Below are 23,196 nucleotides of genomic sequence, written 5' to 3'. Positions count from 1 at the left end.
CTATACCGTCATCATGTCTTCTAGTGTATACCCCCAGTGTGAATGGACCCTAAGGGCCTTGCTTGGTCCATGATGACATGAGCGGAGTACAATAGATCTGCGATCAGATAGGAACTGAATGTATCATAAATCATTATTATGCAGTCAGTCTGGTCCACGAGATGCGGTCGACATGAGGCCCATGTTTCCTGGATCGAGCGCGGTCGTGTGAATTTGCCCTAAGGGATCCCCTGATCAGTTCTTCTCTAAATGAGCCTGAGCAGAGATCTTCTATCAGAGCCTCTCCCCCGGGTGGATAGACATGACATGGACAGCCATTCATCTGTAGAGCGGGCCCTCACGTTTTCACACGAGAAGCTTCCTTCCGCTGCCTGTGACATACAGATTAGCTGCAGGCATGGTACAGGTAATTTTTCCTCCTCTTAGAGAACCTGGGCACGTTTGTGAAGCTTTTCCCACGGTGCTTCCAGGAGTGTGTTAATCAGAGATCAGCGCAGTAAATGAACTCACAATGAGGACTTAATAGACGCGCTAACACAACGCCGGCAGGCGCGCAAACAGAATCTGGTTTTCCAAGAACAATGTACAGAAGATTTGTATCCTCATTAAATATATGGAAAGTAGGCACAACACGTGAATATGTAATAATCCCGCTCCTGCTCGGAGAACCCAGGGCCTCAGAGAACCCAACATCCTTCCTTAATGCCTCGGTCATATATTACACAATGGATGTAGAAGAATGACTGCAATAAGGTCACAAGGCAGGGGGGGTCTGATTCCTCTCTAAGGCACATGCTGTAGATTACAGGGGCTGAAAACAGATAATAAACCGCAATAAACATTACATGCTGAAGGTATAACAGGCAGCGATGTTCCGGCCCTCTGAGTATTTGCCGCCCTAATAATATTCTATTGTATTACTGCATCAGTATATTACACATTTATCATTATTCTCCTTGTGCCTGCAGGGCCGATGATCTAATTTTACTTTACAAAAGGCACAGACACATTCACAGTCAAATATATAAGATGACAGTGGAGGCCGGCTCACGTACGCACTGTGAATAACGGAGCCTGCGACACAAATGTCAACAGAGCCTAACCGGCTAATATCTGTTTCAATACTGAAACAATACAAAGAGTTAATGTACATATTCATACTGGACCCATAGCTCCAAAAAGTTGATGTGAGTATTTATGCCTGACCCAGAGTCACAAAAAGTTGACATATTGATACCAGACCTTGTATGCATTGATACCGGACATACAGCCCATAACAGTGGATGTATGTATTGATACCAGACTCATATTCTCAATTCTGTTGCGGCTCATGCTAAGAAGCTGTATAACCCTAACCTTAAAGGCAACCTGTCAGGAGCTTTATGTTGCCCAAACCACGGGCAGCATGAAATCCCGACAGGCCCCCTGGCTACAAACAGCTACGTTCAATAGGAAAAGCTCCAGTGAAAAGGAGCTAATGAATTTACCTTCTCTAACAAAAAAAAAGGGTGGATCCATTAGGATAGGTTTCTCTCGTTCTTTCTTGTGCGTTTCATTAGTTTACTACCTAGACATCTCGATCTATTTGTCCATACAGCCCAATTATGAACGAACAAGGTTGACAAGGAAGGGAAGAAACTTCTAACCAACGCAAAGTCCTATCTAAACGGCAAAGTCCAAATTAGTTCTCTGGAGATGAAACAAGAATGTGAAAAAGAACTTCTTCCAGACAGGGAACATGACGAGCACGGGAGAACAGATCAGAGCAGAAATGAGAGCTGGCAAATTGTCAGAGCCAATTAGGCTTCCATTATCACTTGTCTAATCAAGCTCCGAGTCTCGAGACGCCGGCTTACGCTCTACCTCAACTTGCCTCTTTCTCCGGTTTACCAAGGTCAACATCACAAACGCACAGTGGTGTGAAGGGAAGGCTTGGTGGATCTGGCCGACTCGGTAATCCATGGCCGAACATGATGCGAAGCATCGGAGCGCTGACGATGGAAATGTACAAGCATCCTGACAATCAATAGTTACCAGAGACGCGTCTGACGGCGCAAGATCTGAATGCTCAATACATACAAAAGACATTGAGCGCCGGTCTGCCACTGGCACCTGGTCGGCCCTCTTACTGCGGAGTCCCACTGAGCCTTCAATAGAAAAGCAAAATGTGCGCGGCTCCTCTACACAATACGGCGGGAAGGAACCCGGGGACTGACCTCCATCCAGAAAATCACTAAAATACAATGCACCTCTGGGACAGAAGACCTGAGACATCATGTCGGAGCCAGGCCTGTATATTACCCATAGACAGGAGGGGTATCTCTGACGGAATGTGTAATGGGGTCATGTACGACACACATATGGTATACTGTATATGTTGCTTTTTGTTACCTTCTGGGCTAAAAATTTTTGTTTTCTACTACAAGCACATTGAAAAGGACAGGGTTGAAAATGAATGGTAATAAAAGACATTGTCTCATAAATGCAAATCCTGCCCCCATTAGAGGGTATGAATATCACAGAGGTGGGCTCACCCCTCAAGAGCTGCTCCCGATTTGATGGACCCCATCCATCTGTACACTATATGCTCGGCCGCTGGCAGTTAAAATGTATAATTAGACATGGCTTCCCCTGGTGATAAGAGTTAGCAGTAGGGAGTTAGAGAAGCCGGACCTGCTGTGATCAGATGATCAGAGGAAAAGGAAAAGACTTTTCTTAAAGGGGTTTTCCGGTTTGCATCAATAATTATTTATGAAGGTCGCTGTACTTTTGTAATGTATTTTTTTTACCTTTATTGCTCCTATCTCCCGTTCTGGGCTGTGGTCACATGACCATGTCCATGCAGCTCCTCCTTATTTCCTGTGATGTTATGTCCATGGGCGGGGCAGTGATAGGGGAGAGTCCATGTAACTAGCGGGGTGGGAGGGGCTTTAAACTAGCTGGGTGATGTTAGGGGCGTTACTGGAGCTGTGGTAGAGGAAGGAGAAGTGCATCCTGGGTTTGGTTGGATACAGAAACAGGAAGTGCTACATACAGGATGGGAACAAATCAGAGGGATTGGGTTACAGTGTTAAAATGGGTCAAGAATCAAAAATATAGGGGGAGATGTACTTGAGGTAAGATACTACGTGAGCATATGTTAAAGACTATAGTAAACCTGGAAATTTCCTTTAAAATGCTACATTGTTATTCTCCCATGGAAATGTATGACTAAACTGACAGGTGGGTGTTACCAGTTGTGAGAGGGTCCCTATACAATCGGAGCTTCTAGTATCAGGCTGCTGACAAGGTGAATGGGAACACTGAGATGCCAAATTATTCATAAATATTCAGAAAACCCATTTAAAACCCTACATTGTTCCATTCCTCTGTTATTCCCCCTGTAAATGTTTAAATAAACTGACAGCTGGGTGTTATCAGTTGTGGGAGTGCCCTAAAACAATCACTGTCCAATCAGAGCTGCTAGATGGCAAATTATTCCTAAATATTCAGAAGGCATAACAGTGGAACGGTACAAGTCTGAGCTCCGAGACAAGCTGCATGTTTAATAAAACATCCATGTCAGGAGAGATGACAGGTCCTCTTTAGTGACCACAACACCGAGTATAATACAATACAACATAGCAACTAGTGACATAGTTTTACACGAACAGTAGTGACTTCTGCCTCGCCTTCTGATCTTTTGTAAAGGGATCCCTTGGTTTTAGGAAGCCATTTGTAGGAAATATTGGCCGCTGATCGCACGGAGAGAACAGGAGCCGGCATTAACAATTAGTCCCAAAATAGCCCCCGAACTGTGAAGGCTTTAAATACTGTATTCATGTGTTCCGAGTTATCCGATGGTCTCCTGAGCGGTTACAGATGTGGAGAGACAATTGCATCCATAGCCAGTGTTTCCCTCACATAAATCCACCTGCTTACTACTGCTCTGCTTGGGTGTCAGTTTTCACTAAATTTTGGGAATTCTGTTCACGAAGTCTGTTATAGATCCTGAAAAGACAGGAGAGCATCTAAACGAATAATCCCTCAACAAACACCAAATTTATGGATGCATTCCAGAAGCCCTCTTGACTGGTCCCTCTTTAGTTGAGAAAATTAGGCTTGGTGTATACAGTGTTTGAGCCTTCCTCAGAAGGTATGGCCTCCAGACAATTACCCAAATGTATGCCACTGTACAGGTATGGCGTGGCATTACAAAAATAAATAAATAGGGGTGGCCTCCAGGACACATTACATCTGAGCCTTATGTTTAACGTATACCCCAGGGAGAAGCTTCTGGTGTATATGTTAAAGGGGTTGTTCCACGAATAATATTCAAAATTTTTCAAACCATCACTTGGATCTGAATACTTTTCTAATTGCATGCAATCAAAAATGTTGTATAGTCACTGAAATCTATCTGTACAGCGCCCCCTGCTGTTTGCTCTTTTTCTAGTTTCTCTGTCCTGCTCACTGAGATGGAAGCACGCGCTCAGTTCCTTCCTATAACTGCCCCCAGTACAAAGGTCATGCCCTCTAAGAAAGTGCACACACCCTAGGCTGCTGGCTTGCAATAAATCAAGCAGAGCAATTGGCGCAATGAATGGGGAGATCTCCGGATCCATGTGAGGTACAGGGCTGGTTTTAATTTTGTTAGAAAGAGTTTATCATGTACTATATGATGATTTTTCACATCATTCATGGGATAAACCCTTTAAACGTATCCATAGTGCTTCACTCCCTCATGGGCCAGTATGTGTCGGTCCACCTAAGTTTCGACTGTATAAGTAAGCATAGAGGACTCCATTATGTTAACTTGGAGAACCCAAGCTTCAATAGAGGTGGAGTGGTGCGACATCGATTGTCTGCCGCTTCCAATGCTGTTCTAACACCTCTCCCGAGGCAGTTTAATCACACCTAATAGTTTTAGTCATGCAAATGCAATCAACTTCTTACCTCCATGAGGTCCTTGACCTCATGTTGATTATGATAAATAGAATATACTGACTGAAGCATGAGTCACCAGTATTTAATGCCAGAGATTCCTTGTACAAGTCTTTCCGATAACTAGCGAAACATTCACGAGAAAATACAAGTCAAGTTACTCTGACTTATTACTACTAATATACAGAGGGATGCACTTTCCTATAGAGAGGGCCACCAAACAAAAAAAAAGATATGCTTTAGTTTGTTTTTTTTCCCACATTTTTTACAGTGGCACTCCGATGGTGAGGTATTGTAATAGAAGCCTTAACAGTCACATACCTCGGAGCCCTCCACTGGAGGTGCACGGTGTTATAAGATACCTTTCAAAGGCTGTGTTCACAGAGCCTTCGTGTACTCCCATGGCTCGTTCTAGAGGTCTCAACAATATGGTCTTACTAGAATATCAGGGTTTGTAATATCGATAGGGTTTCACTTTGCATTACCAAAATCACATTAATTTGCCATAGGATTCCTCGCTGCTCTGAGACACCTTCTCTAATGTGCACTTATCCTCTGAAGGTTTAAGAAGAATAATAAAAAAAAATGATCAAATAATAATAATACACAACAAACAGTGGGAAGTAAAACACCAAGAATAACTCGCAAAACAAAGCAACCTTGCAAGTGATGTTCTGTTTAAACACCTGCTGGGACTGTTTGTTAGCGAGTAGCGTGTGGCGCGGCAGGACGGGATGTTTCATGTGTGCACATGCGGCCTATTTCATAGCACAAAGGCAATGCAAATACAGATAAATAAAAAGGAGAGTCGGCTACACGGTGGCGCAGTTATCGGCCTCAATTCCCAAGCTAGTGCTCTGCTGCAAGACTTACATTATCAGCTAATCCTATTGCGTTATTTACAGTGCACGTCGCCCATGAACGAGAATATAGAACAGGTACAATTATCTAAAATGAAACATGTACAGGAAAAAAAAATTGCAACATGCAACCCGACCTAAAAAAAATAAAAAATTAAAGTAGCACTTCCAAAAAAATGTTTATTCTCTGGTACACAATGTAAATTGTAATAAAGATAATCTTCTCACCGGTGACTTTATTTGCGAGTTATAACCTCCCCTCTGATCCTCAGCTGTGTCATGTGACCAGCACTCTGATCTACAAGTGACACAAGACAGAAAGTCAGCAACTCCTCTATTCATTCCTAGGAGACTGACGTAGGAATAGGAATACATAGAGAAACCGGCATCCTGTCCACACATACGATGCTGTTTTATTTGGAGAGTCAGAGTACTGGTCACATGACACAGCTGAGGATCAGAAGAGAGGTTATAACTTACAAATACAGTCTCTGGTAAAAAAAAAAAATTACCTTCACTACAGTTTACATTGGACGCCTTACTAATAGGGGAGAGAAAAAAATTATTTTGTGGAAGTCATTCTTTAGTTTAAAGTGTCCCTCTACTCTGGATCTCCTACCCTGTACAGAGGTGCTGCTGCACATTGGGCAAGCATATGAAATCCAGAGAGCATTGTGTATGGGTCCAATTCTAATGAAATAGACCTATGCACAATACTCCATGGGTTTTGTACGGTAGCCACAGCAACTGTATGACCAGCGCATAACAGTGTCTTCTCCACATCCGCTGTCAGGCCAGGTGGGAGATCAAATGTAGGGGGACACTATAATTATCATGTTTAGGTCCAACAGTCTGTGCCAAGTCATTTTAACACATCTTTATAGTGGAGCTCTAAACCCCCTTCTGTCTTTCTGCCATCACCACTAGGGGGAGCTCAGTATACAGAATGCAGTAAGTTCATATCCTCCTATAGTAGTGCCTTCCAGCAGCCAGAGTATTATTATTTAAAGGGCTATTCTCCTCTTATTAAGGGCTCATTCAGACGGACGTATGTTGTCCGCAAAACCCAGATCCGTTTTTTTGCGGACAGTTCAGCACATTCACAAAAAACTTATTGCATTCCGAGTTTTTTCAGACGCATAGACTTATAAAAAAAAAAAAACACGAATCTGCATTTTCTGTGGATAGCATACGGCTGTCTAAATGAGCCATAAGTGTTGGCACAATTTTAGAGCATCTATTTTTATGACTTGTGTCATTCCTGTTCCTGCTAGAAGTTATGAATAAATTACTAGCAGTCTGCAAATAAGATTCAGCTGAGGGTAACCCATTGGGGAGTGTCCCTTCACTGGCAGCACTGATTGAATAGTGTCAGGGACACCCCCCAGCGGGTAACACTCATCTGGACCTTCACTGCAAATTGGTAGTAATTCATTCATAACTTCTAGTGGGAATGATAAAGGAATAGCAGTCATAAGAATAATTCTATTACCAGAAGGCTGTGGTCCAAGGAACGTGCGTTATCATATACAGCCGGGCAGCTTCGGAATAGTTTCAATTGGCTAAAAAAAGGGAATAGACCCTTAGACAAAAATGTTAAGGAATGGCTAAGGCTATTTTCACACTAGCGTTTTGGCTTTCCGTTTGAGAGATCCGTTCAGGGCTCTCACAAGCGGTCCAAAAGGGATCAGTTTTGCCCTTATTGCCCATTCTGAATGGAAAAGGATCCGCTCAGAATGCATCAGTTTGCCTCCGATCAGTCACCATTCTGCTCTGGAGACGGACACCAAAACACTGCCTGCAGCATTTTTCTTTCCGCCATGTGGTGCAGAGCAAGACGGATCCGTCCTGACACACAATGTAAGTCAATGGGGATGGATCCGTTTTCTCTGAAACAATAGAAAACGGATCCGTCCCCCATTGACTTTCAACAGTGTTCATGACGGATCTGTCATGGCTATAGAAGACATAATACAACCGGATCCGTTCATGACTGATGCATGCGGTTGTATTATTGTAACGGAAGCATTTTTGAAGATCCATGACGGATTCGCAAAAAAACACTAATGTGAAAGTAGGCTTAAATACCCTAAAACCCTAGTAGTGCTGGGATACTGTGGCAGCTGACTATACTGGTGTAAATCCTGTGTCATCCGCGGCTGGAAACTGTTCAAACTTGTGGAGGCACTCCACAACCCCCTTTAACCCTGCCATAATTCACCTTAAAGGGAACCCGTCAGCCTGATTTTGTGCATAGAGCTGAGGACATGGGCTGCTAGATTGCCGCTAGCACATCCGCAATACCCAGTCCCCATAGCTCTGTGTGCTTTTATTGTGTCAAAAAACGATATGATACATATGCAAATTAACCTGAGATGAGTCCTGTCCCTGACTCATCTCATGTACAGGACTCATCTCAGGTTAAGTTGCATATGGATCAAATCGTTTTTTTGACACAATAAAAGCACACAGAGCTATGGGGACTGGATATACTAGCGGCCATCTAGCAACCCATGTCCTCAGCTCTATACACAAAATCCCGGTGACAGGTTCCCTTTAAGAACCCAGCCATTTTTTGCAAATCTGACCAGTGTCACTTTAAGTGGTGATGACTTTAAAACCACTTTTTTTTGTTTTTGGGCAATTATCTTAGGTAGGGTACCATTTTTGCGGGATGAGATGACAGCTTGGCACTATTTTGGGGTGCATATGACTTTTTGTGATCGCTTGCTATTACACTTTTTGTGATGTAAAGTGACAAAAAATAGCTTTTTTGACATCTTTCTTTTTTTTTTTTTTTTTAACGGTGTTGACCTGAGGGGTTAGGTCATGTGATATTTTTATAGAGCAGGTTCTTAAGGACGCAGGGATACCTAATAGGTATACTTTTTATTTACTTTTTTACACAATAACAGCATTTTTAAAACAAAAAAGAAATTATGTTTTAGTGTCTCCATATTCTGAGCCATAGTTTTATTATTTTTTGGGCGATTGTCTTAGGTAGGTGCTCATTTTTTGCGGGATGAGGTGACGGGGGATACGCCTTTTTGATCGCTTGGTGTTGCACTTTTAGTGATGTAAGGTGACAAAAAAAATAGCTTTTTTAGCACAGTTTTTATTAAAAAATTTTTGAAGGGGGTTCACCTGAGGGGTGATATTTTTATAGAGCTGGTCGATACGGACGCAGCGATAACTAAGGCTACTTTCACACCTGCGTTAGGTGCAGATCCGTCTGTGCACATACCAGACGGATCCGCACCTAACGCAGGTGTGAAAGTAGCCTTACATTGTAAGTCAGGACAGATCCGTTTGGCTCTGCATCGCCAGGCGGACACCAAAACGCTGCAAGCAGTGTTTTGGTGTACGCCTCTCGAGTGGAATGGAGGTGGAACAGAGCCAAACTGATGCATTCTGAACGGACCCTTATCCATTCAGGATGCATTGGGGCTAAACGGATCCGTTTTTAACCGTTTTTGAGATCCCCGAAACGGATCTCAGAAACGGAATTCAAAACGCTAGTTTGAAAGTAGCCTAATATGTCTACTTTTCCTTTATTTTCCCTATTTTTTAACTTTATTTTGGGAAAAGGACCCTTTTTTTTTTTTTTTACTTGAAACTTTTTTTTTAACTTGATTTTTTTTTTTACTTTTTTATTTGTCCCACTCTGGGACTTCAATATTACAGGGTCTGATCCCTGTTTCAATGCAGCACAATACATCTGTATTGTGCTATATTAAACTGTTAGTGTCTTACACTAACGGCGTTATCACCGATGCTGGTGGATACAGCAGGGATCCGGCTGTCAGTAACAGCCGGATCTCTGCCTCTGATTGCGTCACCGCACGCGGGGGGGAGGAAGGGCCGCAGGACGAGAATGCATTCTCGTCCTGGTTCCTTAACGTGTCAAATATACAGGGCTAAGCACAGCTAAAATGGTCACTAACTTTCCACAAAACTTTGCATACATCAGTAGTACAGATGAATTTCAGAAAGTAATATATCTTATCAGGGAAAATGTTTCTCCAGTTATCAGCTGTTTTCTTACTCCTTCTTTCCTTAACAAACATCTTCTCTAAATTCTGATATAATTCAATCCTGTGATACAAAGTCCAGCTCTCAGTTCAATGAAAGCTCAAATTACATCTGTCTATGGAGAGGGAAGGGGAAGAGGAGTGAGCTGCAGTGAGAAAGACAAAAGCAGACAAAGAGACTGCAGCAGTCAATGCTACAGCCTATATCTCACCCCAAGTGCTTTATTCACATCAATACTGCTTAGTACTTCTCTCTAATGTCTTATATGGTGCTTATGAGTCATTCTGTGAGTGTTATGAAGCAGAATCTCCTGTTTAAGCCATGTGCAGAGTATTGGAGACATCATAACAGCTAATCTCCAACTGAGAATTAGAGATGGAGCTTCCAGAGGAGAAAACTGCTAGAAATGCCAAAATGGACAGAAATAGTGATATTACTTATGCACACACACGGCAGCTTATTCTAAAAAGTCATCAGAAAGTGTTAGTACACTTCAATGCTATATACATTTTTATTTTTGCTCTTCTATTAAAATATGTAAAACATATTGATGATGCTAGTCGCTGCTCACAGTATTCCCTCTACAAGACTCTGGCAAGATGCGCCCTGTTCCTGGGAATGATTAGTAAGGAGAGCAGAGAAGCATGAACACACCAGGCAGAGCCGTGCACTTCCCGCTGGTGTCCTCCATCTGCCATATTATACAAATTGGAAAAACAGCGCTCTTTATTTGATATCTTAGATAAATATGTATATACCCAATGAACAGTCAGCCAGGTTGGGGCATAAAAAAGAAGAAAAGAAAAACAAAGGAAACGTTAACGATCATGCAGTTGTCTGAAATACAGCCAAAAACTCATTTTTGTCACACTGCATGTCCTTAAAGTGACAGTGCTAAACAAAATACACGTGGGCCATATTGACTCATCAGAAAAATTTTCTCTGTAAAACAGGGCACATTTAAAACAAAAAATTATAAAAGGAAATTTTTCCTATATTTACCTATTTTACTCTTAATTTATGGTGACCATAGGTTCGATGGTATAAAGGAACAGTATCTTTTGTCATATTTTGCGGATCGTGGACCCATTCAAGTCAACGGGCCCGCATCAGGAGTGCACACGTCTGGCTCCCGTGCAATGCGGTATGGACACAGAGCCCTTACGTTCGTCTGCATGAGCCCTAAAGCACTGACAAGTTGGGTGCTCCAGGTAGTGGGGACTCTCTTTGTAACTGCTTTCTGCTATAACCGAGGTCACACAGGAAGGACTCCCCTCTAGGAACTCAAAATTTTCTGAATATGGGACTTAAAATTGAGTTTTACATATGCTCACATACACTTTATATGCTACGATATAATAACTATATATATTTATTAGAACAAGTCTTGACATCCAGAAATGAGACTTGTCTGTGTCCGTTTCATGTCTACACTGAGAGTAAGAAACATAACGCTGCAATGAGTCACATCTTCAGATGACCACAATGTCACGTGTCCCTTGCTAAGTGCTCCAACCTACTATGAGATGATAAGAGCGGCTCCGCACCGGTGCACAACAGGACCTTCATTTCTACCAGACGCTCACCGGATCCTCTGCTCATTAGATGGAGATTGGTTAGGTTTGCCGCAGATTACAGTACGGTGCTTTAGTAACTGATATGTTCCAGAAAGAAGATTATTTCCACCCTATGTCATACATTCTGCACATCAGAGGTTCCTGGCATCTCCTGGTATTGCAACGGTGCCCAATATGATGCACTGCAGTCCTATCGGTGTTTGCTGTGGAATATCCCTGCCTAGCAACCGATCGTTTAATGCTCGTTCCCCACTGACTGCCATTACTTATTTATGCTACTTTACCCCCTTAAAGAGACAATGCATCATTTTCAAGGAACAAATTCAGGGCTCCAGATGTCGACAACGTGACCAAAAAATAACATTTGGCTCCCTGTTTCTTAGATCAGTGCTTCCCAGCAATTTTGATATCCTGGAGTCCTAGATGACCTCGCCCTCATCAATGTGACTGAACAGCTCCTGTATACAGTCGGAGGACTTTTTTTGGTGCTATGATATGAAATTCATAAATCTATTCATTGTACATTAGGCTAAATAATTTAGGAACACTAGTAACTATTGTACTGATCAAGTTAAATCCAAAATCATTTTATCTAATAGATGCTCCAACACACTGGTCAGTGTTGGCCAGAAGCAAAGATCAGACTACTACAGCTTCTTACGTGCAAAGTCCATAGAGAAGCCATAGCACATATGGTAGATTCATTCATGATGGCAGCCAGAAGCATAATGTATATTGAAAATGTTTCCTCAAATAATCAAATCATTCCCTTGTGAGCCATCAGCCTACCATTAGATGACTGCCGTGGTACTTCTACAATTTGCTTCATTAGAGCCATTTAACGCTACACGCCGAAAGTGAACGTCAATTATAACTTGGTTTATTCATTACCTGTCTCTAAATACACCTTCAGAAAATGGCAGGAATTTTAATTAAATTTCACAATTGACTATCATGTGAATAAAACATAAAGCAGTTCCATTCATATTCATGAAGCAGCGTGATCAGAACCACCAACAGCCAAAAGTCCCACTTCTGCCAGGTCTTCTACTGGAGCCAGAGTTGGCAAGACTGGTGCGGTCTCAGTGCCAAAAGTCCCACTTCTGCCAGGTCTCTTCTAATGGAGCCAAAGGATGCAAGACGGGCGCAGTCTCAGTGCCAAAAGCCAAAAGTCCCACTTCTGCCAGGTCTTCTAATGGAGCCAAAGGTGGCAAGGTTGGTGCAGTCACAGTGCCATGAGCCAAAAGTCCCACTTCTGGAGGGTCTTCTACTGGACCCAAAGGTGGCAAGACCAATGAACTGTGACTACAAACATCTATACATACATATATTTTTTTAAACCACTCATAGTTCATAGAACTTTTCATGTTAGTAGGCTAAAGAGGTTGCTTTAGAATATTTTGAAAGATACAACTAAGCGCTGGTCTATGGGCTACCTGAACTGCAATACTATTCAGAACCAAAAGACAAGAGTGGTGCTGCTTTTTGGGTGAAAAAGCAGAACCTTTTTTTTTTTCAAATCCTGGACAACCCCTTTGAATATGTTGAGGACAAGGATGGAAAAAAGTTTTTTTGGATTCTTTTTTTTTTATAACCAATTAACCAAAACCAAACAAGTTAGGCTGACTCTACATATAAGATATTACTACCAACACTCTCATACTCATGCTGGTTCCCTCAGCCAAGTAAGCATGTCTTCTCAATAGGAAGAAGAAGAGGAAGCCGCTGCCAGACAACTCTGTCAGCAGCTTATCTCCTGGTTAACAGAAGGATAGGGTATGCTGGACTACCTGCCTGATCCTTATCCTCTCAAACGTCAGAAGAGAGTAAAGTCTGTATTACACTGCCTGATTTTTCGGCAGATAATTGCTAACGAGTGTTCGCGTGAAAGCTCATTAGCAATCATCTTGCAGTATAATACTGCCGCCGATTGCCGGATGAACAAGCAAACGCTCAATCATCGGGCAATCCAAATCTTTTGATATGTTAAAAAAATATAATTTGCAGGCGTTTATCGTAGTGTCTAATAACCATCTGTTATCTGCAAATCGCTATACAGCATGGGGATGAGCGATGGCATAGCAATCTCTCCTCCCCATGCTGCGGAGGAGATCGCTGCATGTAAGAGCAGCGGTCTCCACTAGCGAGCAGGTGATTGCCAGGAGGGAGCGGTTCCCTCCCTCGTCTGCCATATCGGGCTGTGTAATACAGCCATAATATACACATTAGATTGTCCACTGGTCCGCCCAAATTTGTCCGACCTTGGCACAGAACAGAAGGATCCAAAAAGACCTCTTTCTGCATGGAGCATCTAAATTCTGCATTCATATTTGGGGTATTCTAGCAGGTTGTCCAACTAACAACCAAAGCCCTAGTATATGGAGCTAGGTTAAAAGGTGCCAAGAAGCACGCCTCTGGTAGCTACATCACTGTGTTGTGCAATATGTTGGTGCCCTACAAAAAAGCGCCATAATTCAGGTTTAGGTGTGAGAGAAAAATACAACCCAATAAATCAATGTCATCTTCAGATAGAAAACCCCTTTCATCTTTAGAGCCACGAATCAAGAAAATCTATGAATGACATTAGTAAGGCTCCATTACGTCTTATCTAACATCTTAATCAATGTCAACTTCCTTTAGAAGAAACGCTTGGTATTTCCTTATTTCTAGTCTAAGTAAATCTCATATAAACCCCTGCCAGCTCATTAACTGTATAGGTGTCATCCTAGAGTGTCCCAGTCCTAATAAAGAACGTACAACTAGGTGAGGTGTTCTCCGTTGTTTAGTTTGATTGAAGCTGGCCAAAAAAACTGGCTGAGCGAGAGTGCTCATAGAGTAATTGGGAGAGATGGCCGTTGGCCAAACAAGTGATCTATTATCTAATATGATGACCTTTAGATTCTGTAAGGATTACATAGCAGTCCCACCTAGGACAGTCCCTGCAACCAAGAGAGCCGAATCCACTTTTATGGTGGGGCAACGAAGACAGATGCCCCAATTAGGGTTGGCTCCATCTTTCTACTACCTGGCAAAAAACACCTTAGGGTTTTCTAACCCCTTGGGTACTAGAATTTAAGAAACAAGGGTGGGAAAACCCAGACATTACAAACAAGAGAGAGAGAGACACTCTTGTACCAGGAATAAGGGGTGTTGTGGTATAAACCAGCATCAAAAGAGGCCAATTCTTGTTTTGGAAAAGCAAGGTGCTCTTGGTCAACCTAGAGTTGGAGCTTTGCAGAGCGGCAACATGGACTCTGAACATTACAAGATCTACCAGGCTTTACCATACTGTATATACCGTATATAGTAATAGGCACTGGCAAGTGGCCTGTGTTGGACTGGAGTTTCTTGGTCCCACCAGAAGGTCCACTGTGCATTTATCCTCTTATAGTTGCATTGTAGACCCTGCTGATTCCAAAGTATCCACATGAAGATGTCTTCTGATGGACTTGGGGCTATTTTGTATTAGAGGTAGAGTCTTCCCATAGAGATACAGAGGTAGACAACAACTACGCCTGGCTCACATTCACCCAAGTATTGTACCGTCAGTCTCTACCTAGGAACCAGTCATGCCCTGTAAGAATTACAAGTGCAATTCATCACGATGATCTTACAGAGATGGGTCGTGAAGTTTGCATCATAAATCAACACAGCCATAAGTCTAATTACAGCAAAAAAAGAAACGGGCAAAACTCACATTCATTGACAGTGTCATTTATATACTGACGGAGGAGACGGCCCTCAGTGTACAGGGATTCTCAAGCTTCAATTTAATCCCACTTTGTAACTCTTAATAATGAGCCATTCTATGGCCTGAAATGAAATATGAATCCCATATTTTATTAATGAAAATGAATCAATGTGAATCGGAACAGGGGAACGCTGGGGGATTTTGCGGCTCTGGCTGGCTGTAAGTTTAATGATGTAAATTATAAAAGCGGTGTCACGTTTTATGATAGGCTTTAAATGGTTACTGTGCGGTTGTAAACAGGGCCGTGGATTTGCTATAAAAGTGTTATTTATGGCAAATTAGGTCATTAGCTTGTGAATACATACACCCCTGAGGAGTGGGGATAGATATTTACCAAAGACGCACATGGGATGGCGATCGATGTAGGTTTTCTATCAAGTGGGCAAAATATCATGGCAGTCCATAATTCTCATACCAAGAAATTTGATGCATTTATTATCAGGTCAGATAAAAAAAAAAGGAAAAACCACAATGTAGTAAATTAGGTTAGGTTTACATAAAAAGCAAAAGTATTTTTTGTTCCCTTGATAGGAACAGAAAATTGCAATAGCTGGACCGCTATATGACAGATACCACCGGCACCCAACAGATCCCACTGACTGTCAGGTTTCTGGCACATTCATGCATTCTGCTGGACAAAATACCGCTGCATGCTGGGTTTTACCAAAGAGCCTCCTGAGAACTTTCAAAATCCCACACCTTTCTATGCTTTTTCCTGTCCAAACATACCATAGTTATGTAACTACTATGGTCAAAATGATGACTGAGCTGTGGAGACCGAAACAGAGGACAGCTCTCTCTCTCTCCTGACTCATCCATACACATGCATGCTTTGCTCGGGCAAGCATGCATGTATCCTGAATGGGGAGATGGAAGAAAGCCTCTTTCAGCCAATGGGGGGAGTTGGAAGACCCCTGAACAGATTAGATGATCAGCTGGTCCAGCTGAAATTGGCAGGTTCAGCAGAAATTTACTTATTGTGTGTGGCTAGATTAAGCTTGGGGGGAGTTATTCTAAATTTTCTAAGAAGCCTGGAGACCAAAACAGGTGGCAGGACATTATAAAGGAACACGTCCACATGGTCACCAGAAATTTATAGGAAGTGATGTGGAACCATGGATTGAAAAGCAATGCCATATAAAATACTCTTTACATACACAAGTCATGTCGTGGACTAGGGATCGACCGATTATCAGATTTACCGATATTATCGGCCGATATTCAGGATTTTGAACACTATCGGTATCGGCATCTATTTTGCCGATATACCGATAGTGTATGGGGAACACAGATCGCGCTGCTGACAGCGCTCTCCGTGTTCCCCTTAGCAGCACAGGGGAGAAGGAGCAGTGTCTCCTCCCCCTGTGCTGCCGCTGCCGCCAATGTAAGGACAGGAGACAGGAGGAGGGGAGGAGCTATGGCCACTGCTCCACCAATGAAGATTAATCTATCATTCATTCATATACAGGAGGCGGGAGCTGCAGGATCACATAGCCGGCTCCCGGCCTCTATGAGCTGTAGCTGCGATCTGCGGTAGTTAACTCCTCAGGTGCCGCGGATCGCAGCTACAGCTCATAGAGGTCGGGAGCCGGCTATGTGATCCTGCAGCCAGCTCCCGCCTCCTGTATATGAATAAATGTGAGATTAAGCTTCATTGGTGGCGCAGTGCGCCCCCCCAAGCCCCCCAGTATCAGACATTGGTGGCGCAGTGCGCCCCCCCCCCAAGCCCCCCCAGTATTAAGCATTGGTGGCGCAGTGCGCCCCCCCTCCCCCCCCAGTATTAAGCAGTGGTGGCGCATAGGGCCCCCCCCACCCCAGTCGCAGTGCGCCCCTCCACAGGATCCCGTCTCCCTTGCTCCTCCGATCGGAGCCCCAGCAGTGTAATGCTGGGGCTCCGATCGGTTACCATGGCAGCCAGGACGCTATTGAAGCCCTGGCTGCCATGATAAGCTCCATGCTGCTGTGTGCACAGAGCACACAGCAGCAGCGACAGTGTGAGCTCCTATTCACCCTGATAGATCTCTATCAGGGTGAATAGGACAACGGTTCTAGTCCCTAAGGGGGCTAAAAGTTAGTTAAAAAAAAAAAGTTACAAAAAAATAATAAAAACACCAAAATATTAAATATAAATGAAAAAGAAAGATTTACAAAAAAAAATATACACATTAACAATAAACATAAATTTTCAGCAGATTTGTGGGAACTTTTTATTTTTTTTTCAAAAATGAAAATTCCCAGAATATCGGTATAAATTATCGGCTATCGGCCTGAAAGTTCACAAATTATCGGTATCGGTATCGGCCCTAAAAAATCAATATCGGTCGATCCCTATCGTGGACTTTTACCAAAATTGAGCTTTCCGGTAATTTTTTGCAGAGTGCCATGTAAAGTGACTTTGTAGAGATCTGTACACACTTCTTTCAGGTTACAGTCCTAAAAAATGGTCCCATAAATCACCTAGTCCAATGACGGGAATTGAGGTCCCTTTCACAGGACAGATAAATGGTGCAAGAAAAAAATAAAAGAATAAATTCCATACATATGCTTTGCACACTTGCCTCTCAAAGCTAAACCCAAACTGCGCCGTATTCAGACTTCACTCACTCGCTGTAGTCTTGAAATATCTCTAAAAAGCCTCAGAACTGCCAGCGGGATGAGATTTACATACAGCCAACGCCATGCAATATTTTTTTTTTTGCTACGATTCATTTGTTTAATTGAGAGACTGGAGTAAATGTTTAATACACATTCCTGGAGAAATTGCTAAATTATAATGCTTCTTCAAATTGCTATGAAAGCAGTAATCATTACACGGCAGATTGCTGCCACTACGTATACTAAATGGTTACCGAAACGCAGGTCAGAAAATGAAGCCATCGCCTCAAGTAATGCGAAGGTAAACATCCAGGTATAAATTCTCCCTACCTATACGTTACGCCTAGTAAAAGCGGCAGAGCACAATAGCTCTTGATTAACCCTTTCAAGACCAAGCCATTTTTCACCTTCGTGACCAGGCATAATTTTGCAAATCTGTTACTTTATGTGGGTGGTAACTTTAGAATGCTTTTATTTATCCAAGAAATTCTGAGATTATTTTCTCGTGACATCTCGTACTTGATGTTAGGGGTAAATATGGGTCGATAACTTTTACTTTTATATTATAAAAAAATCCCAAAATTACAGAAAATTTGGATCAAAAATTAATTTTCTAAATTTGAATTTCTACACATTAAAGGCAGATAGTGATACCTCATTAGATAGTTTTTTTATTTAAGATTCACTTTATGTCTACTTTATGTTGGCATCATTTTAAAAATGACATTTTATTTTTTTAGGATGTTAAAAGGCTTAGAATTTAAAGGGATTCTGTCACCTCCCCTAAGGCAAAAAACGATTTAAAAGCAGCCATGCAGCACAGCTTACCTGGATTAGGCTGTGCTGTTCAATCTTGAAATCCGTCCAGCAGTTAGTTCAAAAAACGAGTTTGATCAATGAGGAAATGCGTCCTGAAGGTGCCCAGAGGGGCGTTTTTTTCTTCTGAGAGAGCCCAGTCCCGCCCCTTTTTCAGTGCCCAGCCCGCCTTCCTTTTACTTCCTAACCGCCGCCCCCAGCCTGCCACAGCCTCTCCTGCCTCTCCTCCCCCTCCCTCTTGCCGAACGAAGTCTCGCACAGGCGCAGTACCCACTGAGGGCTGCGCCTGTGCGATCATCAGGAGACTGAGGGCGGCAGCTTCATCTTCGTCACTGGGCATGCGCCGAGCCCAGTGACGTCCGATGCTCGCTCTTCCCTGCTGACTGAGGGAAGAGCGAGCATCGGACGTCACTGGGCTCGGCGCATGCCCAGTGACGAAGATGAAGCTGCCGCCCTCAGTCTCCTGATGATCGCACAGGCGCAGCCCTCAGTGGGTACTGCGCCTGTGCGAGACTTCGTTCGGCAAGAGGGAGGGGGAGGAGAGGCAGGAGAGGCTGTGGCAGGCTGGGGGCGGCGGTTAGGAAGTAAAAGGAAGGCGGGCTGGGCACTGAAAAAGGGGCGGGACTGGGCTCTCTCAGAAGAAAAAAACGCCCCTCTGGGCACCTTCAGGACGCATTTCCTCATTGATCAAACTCGTTTTTTGAACTAACTGCTGGACGGATTTCAAGATTGAACAGCACAGCCTAATCCAGGTAAGCTGTGCTGCATGGCTGCTTTTAAATCGTTTTTTGCCTTAGGGGAGGTGACAGAATCCCTTTAAGAAGCAATTTTTCTAATTTTCTATAAAATTTTCAAAACCGACTTTTTCAAGGACCAATTCAGTTCTGAAGTCACTTTGAGGTCCTTACATAATAGAAACCACCCATAAATGGCCCCATTTTATAAAGTACAACCCTCAAATTACTCAAAACTGCTTTCACAAACTATGTTAACCCTTTAGGTGTTCCACAAAAATTAAAGGAAAATAAAGGTAAAATTGACAATTTCCAGTTTTTGTGCAGATTTTTTATTTTAATCCAATTTTTCCTATAAACACAGCAAGGGTTAACAGCAAAACGAAACCTCAATATCTATTACCCTGATTCTGCAGTTTACAAAAGCACCCCATTTATGTTCGTAAAAAAACTGCTGTATGGCACACGGCAGAGCGCAGAAGAAAAGGAGCAACATATGGTTTTTGGAGAGCAGATTTTGCTGAAATGGCTTTTGGGTGTCGTGTCATATTTAAGAATTATGTAGGCCACTGTGCTTTTTGGGAACATTCAGTGCAGCAGAAATATTTTTGAACCCTTCTGCAGATCTGGGCCTCCACACAATCCTGTCTCAAAGCTCTACAGGCTCATGGCTTGGTTTTGGCCTAATATGCATTGTCAGCTGTGAGACCTTAAATAGACAGGGGGTGTCATTCCAAACCATGTCCAATCAACTGAATTTACCATAGGTGAACTCCAGTCAAAGTGTAGAAACATCTCAAAGATGATTAGGAGAAATGGTAGGCCCCAGAGCTAAACTTCAAGCTTCATAGCTAGGGATCGACCGATATAGATTTTTTAGGTCCGATACCGATAATTTGTGAACTTTTAGGCCGATAGCCGATAATTTATACCGATATTATGTGAATTTTCATTTTTGAAAAAAAAAATATATAATTCCTGCTGAAAATGAATGTTTATTGTTAATGTGTATTTTTTATATTTTTTTGTAAATCTTTCTTTTTCATTTATACTTAATATTTTGGTGGGTTTTTTTGTTGTGTTTTTTTTTTACTAACTTTTAGCCCCCTTAGCGACTAGAACCCTTGTCCTATTCACCCTGATAGAGATCTATCAGGGTGAATAGGAGCTCACACTGTCCCTGCTGCTCTGTGCTTTGTGCACAGAGCAGCATGGAGCTTACCATGGCAGCCAGGGCTTCAATAGCGTCCTGGCTGCCATGGTAACCGATCGGAGCCCCAGCATTACACTGCTGGGACTCCGATCGGAGGAGGAGGGGATCCTGTGGCCACTGCCACCAATGATCAATACTGGGGTGGGGGGGTCGCGGGCGCACTGCGCCACCAATGTTGTTAATACTGGGGTGGGGGTGGGGGTGGGGGCCGCGGGCGCACTGCGCCACCAATGAAAATAAATCTCATTCATTCATATACAGGAGGCGGGAGCTGGCTGCAGAATCACATAGCCGGCTCCCGACCTCTATGAGCGGTAGCTGCGATCCGCGGCACCTTAGGGGTTAACTACTGTAGATCGCAGCTACAGCTCATAGAGGTCGGGAGCCGGCTATGTGATCCTGCAGCTCCCGCCTCCTGTTGTATATGAATGAATGAGAGACTTATCTTCATTGGTGGCGCCGTGGCCACAGCCCCTCCCCTCCTCTTGTTCCCTGTTCTCCCATTGGCTGCAGCGGCAGCACAAGGGGAGGGAGACACTGCTCCTTCTCCCCTGTGCTGCAGAGGGAACACGGAGAGCGCTGACAGCAGCGCGATCTGTGTTCCCAGTACGTTATCGGTATATCGGCAAAATAAATGCTGATACCGATAACAGTTAAAACCCTCAATATCGGCCGATAATATCGGTAAAACCGATAATCGGTCGGTCCCTATTCATAGCAAAGGATCTGAATTCTTATGTTTCTGCTAAATTTTAGGTTTTAGTTTTCAAATATTTGCAAAAATTTCTACAATTCTGTCTTCATTATGGAGTAGGGGGAAACTTTTATTTTTATTTTAGCACTAGGCTGCAACATAACAAAGTGAAAAATGTGAAGCGGTCCGAAAAACGTTCCAAAGATGGTCAGTAGGCAACAAGTGGGTGATCTTCTGAAAAAGTTGGTCTTCTTAAGAGGTTTCAGGAAACAATAGGACTGGATATAACCCATTCCTTGCCCCAGACACTGGGTAATGGTCTGGCCAATCCAAGACATTAGAGATTTGATCATTGCAGTCAAAACCTGGATAATATGAGGTAATATTACAAACTAGCTATTATCTCCTATGGATGGCTTCACCCAGAGAACAAATACCCCATGTCTATAGTAAAGCATAATGAAAATGAAGTTTTACATTAATAGGCATTGTTCTTGAATACTTACATTCAAAAAAATTTGCTTAATAGCTTGAAATAAGCTCCATACTATTATCATCACATTAAAAAGACAACAGGTATCGTCGTCGTAATGAGATTCCTCCCTCCGCATCCGGACAGAAAATCTCCTGCCCGTCCCTTATTAATGACAGCAAATAATGAAGGTTCTCCTGTAAAATGATGAAGGCGAGTGAGATTTTCTAATTACTTCCTGCGAGTGATATCTATCAATCTGTACACCTCGCTTCTGATCGCCAAACATAACCACACGGGGAACGCACAAGGCGTCATTTATCACGTCGACACGGGCAGCGAAACAGATGGACATGTTCTCAGCACTGGACAACATCATTCTCAGTGGAAGATCCCCTCAGGTCATTGGGGGGCACTAATAAGGTCTTGGACATCTGTTATCATACCAACACAAGCCATTAGGGTCAATTTAGACATCTGCAAGTGTTTTGTGGCTTGCAAATTGCGGATCCGCGAAACGCGTATACCGTCTGTGTGCGTTTCGCATTTTGCGGACCTCAAATAGCCTGCCCTGTGATAGAAATGCCTATTCTTGTCTGCTGCGGACATGCTCTATATTTTTTCCAGGGCCGCAGAATGGAACTACAGATGCGGACAGCACACATCTTTTGCGGCCGCATTAAAATGAATAGGTTTGCACCTGTCCCGCAAAATTGCGGAATGGATGCGGATCTTGAACTATGAAAGTCTGAATGGATTACCATTACAATTACCATGAGGTTATGGTACCATGGGGTCATTCCTAGAGATGAGCGAATTTCTCAAAATTTCTATTCGGCCGGTTTGCAGAATTAAAAAAACTGTTGTTTCCTGGCTGCTGAGAGCCTTTATAGTGGTGTAGAACACTGTGGCTTGCAGTAAAGCGCATAGGGAGTCTGCTTTGGTAGTGAAATAATACTGTGAGTCCGTATGACATGCAGATGACAGGCGTCGCTCTTAGAATCACTGCACACTTCACTTATTAGGGCAGTCACGGGTCCAAAACTGACCAAATAACTCAAGTGTGAACTCAGCCTTACAGGTCGATGTTAGCACCAAGAAGAAGCGCACTCTTTTTACACCGTCGCCAGCTGATTCCACATAGATGTCTACAGAACCTGTTCTATTAAATGCTTATACAAGTAGAGCCCCCGACAGAGTGGAGAAAAAAGGGAGAAAACTTGGTAGAAGACTGTCAGTCATCAGCCCACCGCAGGGAGAGCAGGAATTCATGAATAACCAGGACTCTTCTCAGGTGACCGTGACTCTTTTCCAGGCCCAGTCTGCAATGATTGTGATGTTGGTTCTCAGCAACCACCTACTTTTAACTTATAAATGACAGACCGCTGAAATCAACTCACCTGTCTCTACTTTATTCTGCCGTTAGTATGGGCAGCATAAAGTTGATGACAGGTTCCCTTTAAGGGGGTATTTTGGTTTCACCAAATAAAGGTTCATTCCCTGCACGATGAAAGGTTTTACAATTTTCA

At 43.1% G+C, this 23,196-nt stretch overlaps 1 protein-coding gene across 4 annotated transcripts in view; it reads right to left on the bottom strand.

Annotated features, from left to right (window-relative positions):
- Window positions 1–23,196, bottom strand: part of PHF2 (PHD finger protein 2) — a 234,392-nt gene that overhangs the window by 122,244 nt on the left and 88,952 nt on the right. The gene's annotated exons all lie outside the window — the stretch shown is intronic.

This window comes from Bufo gargarizans, chromosome 7 (assembly GCF_014858855.1).
Source record: "Bufo gargarizans isolate SCDJY-AF-19 chromosome 7, ASM1485885v1, whole genome shotgun sequence".
NCBI classification, from domain to species: domain Eukaryota; kingdom Metazoa; phylum Chordata; class Amphibia; order Anura; family Bufonidae; genus Bufo; species Bufo gargarizans.
Note: the sequence above shows the minus strand (reverse complement) of the source record. Positions and strands in the feature narration are given on the sequence as shown.